Source organism: Symphalangus syndactylus, chromosome 2 (assembly GCF_028878055.3).
Source record: "Symphalangus syndactylus isolate Jambi chromosome 2, NHGRI_mSymSyn1-v2.1_pri, whole genome shotgun sequence".
Classification (NCBI taxonomy): domain Eukaryota; kingdom Metazoa; phylum Chordata; class Mammalia; order Primates; family Hylobatidae; genus Symphalangus; species Symphalangus syndactylus.
Genome location: NC_072424.2, coordinates 112,280,850 through 112,287,053, shown reverse-complemented (window position 1 = coordinate 112,287,053; position 6,204 = coordinate 112,280,850).

Below are 6,204 nucleotides of genomic sequence, written 5' to 3'. Positions count from 1 at the left end.
TGTCTTAACAATGTTGAATCTTCTAATCCACAAACATGTATGTCTATATTTATGTCTGCTTTTGCTTTTCTCAGCAAGATTTTGTGGTTTTCAGTGTAAACTTCTTACCATCTTTTGATAAATATATGTCTTAGTCCATTTAGGCTCTTATCACAAAATTCCACAAACTGAGTAGCTTGTAAACTACAGAAATTTATTTCTTAGAGTCCTGGAGGCTGGGAAGTTCAAGATCAAGGTACCAGAAGTGTCTAGTTCCTTGTAGACAGTGACTTCTTGCTGCATTCTTACATGATGGAAGAGGTAAACAAGCTTTCTTGGGCCTCTTTTATAAGAGCACTAGTCCTATTCATAAGGGCTCCACCCGCATGATCTAGTCACCTCCTCAAGGCCTCACCTTAAAGCTGTCACATTGGAAATTAAGTTTCAATATACAAATTTGTGGCAGGGAAGGAGGACACAAACATTCAGACCATAACAATCCCCAGGTAATGATATAGATTGCTTTAAACAGTTATATTGATTACACAAAATTAAGATAAAAAAGCAAAAAAAAAAAAAACAAAAACATTTTCTAGCCAGACAAGGTGGCTCATGCCTGTAATCCCAGCACTTTGGGAGGCCAAGGCAGGAGGATCACCTGAGGTTGGGAGTTCAAGACCAGCCTGACCAACATGGAGAAACCCCGTCTCTACTAAAATTACAAAATTAGCCAGGTGTGGTGCCTCATGCCTGTAATCCCAGTTACTCAGGAGGCTGAGGCAGGAGAATTGCTTGAATCCGGGAGGCAGAGAGGTTGTGGTGAGCCAAGATGGTGCCATTGCACTCCAGCCTAGGCAACAAAAGCGAAACTCCGTTTCAAAAAAAAAAAAGCATTTTCTGTTCACCCAGATGGTTATTAGTTCTAGTGCTCTTCACTCTTATTCATGGTTGTGAGTTTCCATCTCTTATTATTTCTCTTCAGCCTCAAGAACTACCTTTAGCATTTCTCATAGTGTAGGCCTGCTTGCATCAAATCCTCTTAGTTTTCTTTCATCTGAGAATATTTTTCTTTCTCCTTCATTTCTGAAGGGTATAGAATTCCCAGTTGACGGCTTTCTTTTTCTTGAAGCACTTTGAAGATGTTGTTCTACCCTGCTGGCCTCTGTGGTTTCTCATAAGATCAGCTATTAATCGAATTACTGTTCTCTTATATGTATGTTTCATTTTATTGCTTACCACTTTCTAGATTTGTTCTTTAATTTTGGCTTTCGGTATGTGACTCTGATGATACCTGTTTCTGCAAGATAGGCTTTGGCAAAAATCAAAATTTTAGGTCAAATAACAGCATCACTGATTCCTTTACTGGCTAGAATGCAAAATGTGTAGAACCACGTCAGGTTTCCAAGGAGAATCTTATCAAATCTTTAAAGAGCATGCAATTTAAATGCTATTGAGATTGACCAGAGCAAAATTCTTTGTATGAAGCAAGTATAATATTAATAACAAAATATGATTTAAAATTTACATAAAAAAGAAAACTACAGAAGAATCTCAAATATGATGATAGAATCAAATAACACATTATAAAAATAATACACTGGCCAAGTGCAATGGGTCACACCTGTAACCCCAGCACATTGGGAGGCCAAGGCAGGAGGATTGCTTGAGGCCAGGAGATTGAGATCAGCCTGGGCAATGTAACAAAACTCCACCTCTAAAAAAAAAAATTAGCCAAGCATGATGGCATGCACCTGTAGTCCTAGCTACTTGGGAGGCTGAGGCAGGAAGCTAGCTTGAGACAAAGGCTGCAGTGAGCTATGATCATGCCACTACACTCTAGTCTGGGCAACAGAGAGCAAGACCCAGTCTCAAATAATAATAATAATAAAAATAATATACCATAATCAAGTGGGGTTTACTCTGTAAATCTAAGAATACTTGGCATCATGAAGTCAATTGATACAATTTGTCAAATTTAAGGAGATTTAAAGAGAAAAATCACAAATAATCTCTGCAAATACTAAAAAGATATTTGATACAACAGAATGCCCATTCTTGATTTTTAAAATTCAATAAAATAAAACTTGAAAAGTATTTTGCTAACATGAAAAAGATATATAAATAGAAATCCTGGAAAAACACAAGGATGCCCATGATACCACTGGTATTTAATGTTTCATTGGAGGTGTTAACTTATGCCATTAGATAACAGAAGAAAATCGGTAGCGTAAGAACTGAAAAGGAAGAGGAAAACTTACTCTTAATCCACCTGACAAAGGTCTAATATCCAGAATCTACAAGGAACTTAAGCAAACTTACAAGAAATCAACCCCATTAAAAAGTGGGCGAAAGATATGAACAGACACTTCTCAAAAAAAGACATACATGAGGCCAAGAAATACATGAAAAATAACCCAACGTCACTGATCATTAGAGAAATGCAAATCAAAACCACAATGAGATACCAACTTGTGCCAGTCAGAATGGTGATTATTAAAAAGTCAAGAAACAACAGATGCTGGTGACATTCCAGAGAAATAGGAACACTTTTACACTGTTGGTGGGAATGTAAATTAGTTCAACCATTGTGGAAGTCTGTGTGGCGATTCCTCAAAGATTTAGAACCAGAAATGTCATTTGACCCAGCAATCTCATTACTGGGTATATATCCAAAGGAATATAAATCATTCTATTCTAAAGACACATGCACATGTATGTTCATTACAGCACTATTCACAACAGCAAAGATATTGAATCAACCCAAATCCCCAGCAATGATAGACTGGATTAAAAAAAAAATGTACGTATGCACCATGGAATACTATGCAGCCATAAAAAGGAATAAGATCATGTCCTTTGCAGGGACATGGATGAAGCTGGAAGCCATTATCCTCAGCAAACTAACACAGAAACAGAAAACCAAATGCCACATGTTCTCGCTCGTAAGTAGGAGCTGAACAATGAGAATACATGGACACAGGGAGGGGAACAACACTTACTGGGGCCTGTTGGGGCAGGGTGGGGTTGGGGGAGAGCATTAGGGAAAAGAGCTAATGCATGCTGGGTGACGGGTCCATGAGTGCAGCAAACCACCATGGCACACATTTAGCCTATTTAACAAACCTGCACATCCTGCATATATACCCTGGAACTTACACACACACACACACACACACACACACACAAAATAAAATATTTTTTTAAAGAAAAGAACAAAATAAAAAATGAATGCAGGAAAAAATAAAATTAATATAGATATAAAACTAATTCTATTTGCAAATGGCATAATATTTGATTTGTCTTATAAAACATAACAGAATTGAATAAAACTGCAATATTTGTAAAGTAGCAAGATTTAAATTAATATGAAAAAGTAGGTAGTCTTCACATTTGCAAACGATATACAGAAAAACAGATAATCTTGCTATTTATAATCACAATAAACAAGATAAAATAGCTAGAAGTAAGCTTAACATGAAATGGGCAACACCTGTACCTAAGAAAAACTTTAAAACACTGTTGAAGGAGAAGAAAAGTACACTTAAACAAATGAAACAATGTATCTCATGTTTCTTAATGCAAAGACTCAACATCATTACAATGTTCGTTCTACTTAATGAAGCTAACAAAATCCAAGCAAGAATAGCCAACAAACCTTGAAAATCTCCAGATATTGCATATAACATAAGACTTCATTGATTAAAACACTAACATTGACCTATGAATGGAGACACCAGTGGGACAGAGTAAAAATTCCAAAAACAGGGACAAACACATGTAGGAAATTGAACTGGTAAAGATGGCATCTCAAATTATCTTTAATAAATTGCATGAAGGCAATTGAGTAAAAGGCAATGCTGGATCCATAGTTCATATCATACATCACGATAAATACCAAATGGATAAAAAATTTAAATGGAAAAAATAAAATCAAATAAATATTTAAGAAACTATAGATACATTTTCTTATAGAACTACAGTTGGGAAGATCTATGTACCTATCATTCCACTTCCAAAACCTAAAGAGAAAATAATGATTAAATCAAATGCATAAAAATAAAAACCTTAAACGTGGCAAAAAACAACAACAACAACAAAAACACAAACACAAACAAAATGCAAAGACAAAAGAAAAACTGGTCAAAACGTTGCAATTTGTAAACAAATGCTGATCTCCTCAGTACCTAATAGCTCCCAGAAATCAAGATTTTTAAAACCTACAGTAATAGGATGGGGAAAGGACATGACACAAAAGTTCACAAATGGCCCTTAAAGGTATGACAATATTCTGTTTTACTCATGATAAGAAATCAGGCTGGGCATGGTGGCTCACCCCTAAAATCCCAGCATTTTGGGAGGCTGAGGTGGGCGGATCATTTGAGGCCGGAAGTTCAAGACCAGTCAGGCCAGCATGGTGAAACCCCATCTCTACTAAAAATACAAAAATTAGCTGGGCATGGTGGCACACATACAAGGCCTGTAATCTCAGCTACTGGGGAGGCTGAGGCATGAGAATCGTTTGAACCTCGGAGGTGGAGTTTACAGTGAGCCAAGACAGTGCCACTGCACTCCAGCCTGGGCAACAGAGACAGACCCTGTCTCAAAAAAAAAAAAAAAAAAAAAGAAATCAAATATTAAAACCACACTAAGAAAACACTTGTCATCTGTTGGATTGGCAAAATCCAGAAGTGTGATACACTCCCTTGGGCAAGGCTGTGTAGGAACAGGTACCCTCAAACCTTTACTGGTGGGAGAATAAAATGCTACAACATTCCAGGAAGAGAGACTGGCAATAGCTATCAACATTACAGAGGCATTTACCCTTTAATCCCCCAACATCATGTCTCAGTATCTAGCCGTTAGTTACACCTGTACACATAAAAAATAGCACATGAAAAAGGATGTTTCTGGCAGCATTGCTTGCAATAAAAGAGACTGAAAACTACTCAAGAGTCCAAAAACTAGGAGACTGGTTGCATAAAATCTAATACATTCATGTATTAGAATAATCTGCAGCTGTCAAAAAGAGTGAGAAGGATGTCACATATGGACATGGAGAAAGCTCTATGATATATTAAGTGAAAAGAAAGGCAAGGTGTAGAACAGAAAAACTCTATCTTTTGTATAAGAGAGAAATACAAGAATATTTATTCATATGTGTATAACAAAATAGTGTAAAGATAAACAGAAACTCAAATAATAATGTAGAGTGGGCAAAGGAGGAATTTGGTGGATAGAACAGAGAAGGGCAAAATGTCCCAGTGTACCTTCTTAGACAGATTTTTATTTTTATTATTTTTTTTTAGACAGAGTCTTGCTCTGTTGCCCAGACTAGAGTGCAGTGGCATGATTTCAGCTCACTGCAACCTCCACCTCCAGGGTTCAAATGACTCTTCTGTCTCAGCCTCCCGAGTAGCTTAGACTACAGGTGCATGCCACCACAGCCAGCTAATTTTTGTATTTTTAGTAGAGACGGGGTTTCATTATGTTGGCCAGGCTGGTCTTGAACTCATGACCTTAAGTGATCCTCCTGCCTCGGCCTCCCAAAGTGCTGAGATTACAGGCGTGAGCTACCACACCCGGCCTTTAGAGAGTTTTGATTTTTCTTTTTCTTTTTTTTAAGACAGAGTCTTACTCTGTTACCCAGGTTGGAGTACAGTGGTGCAATCTCAGCCCACTGCAACCTCCACTTCCTGGGTTCAAGTGATTCTCTTGCCTCAGCCTACTGTGTAGCTGGGATTACAGGTGTGCACCACCATGCCACCATGCCCAGCTAATTTTTGTATTTTTAGTAGTAGAGACAGGGTTTTCTCATGTTAATCAGGCTGGTCTCCAACTCCTGACCTCAGGGGATCTGTCCACCCTGGCCTCCCAAAGTGTTGGGATTACAGGCGGGAGCCACTGCACCTGGCCAGTTTTGAGTTTTGAGCCATGTTCAAAAAAATTGTTTTGAAGGGAAAATAAAGTCAAGATATGGGAAATTTTCTAAGAATGTTGTTATTTAGTAAAATAACACATGGCTTCTGTCTTGCTAGTTGTGGTCCTGGGGGTGGTCACATGTGGGAGAGACTCTTATCTGGCCAGGAAGACGGGGCAGAGTATAGGGCGGTCAGTGCTCACAGAGGCAGCAGCCAGGCCCTAAGCCATCCAGAACAGTCAGGGCATTAGCACAGTTTATCTTGGCCCCACACACGGCCTGATTCCACTCATTGTCTTGGCTCCCTG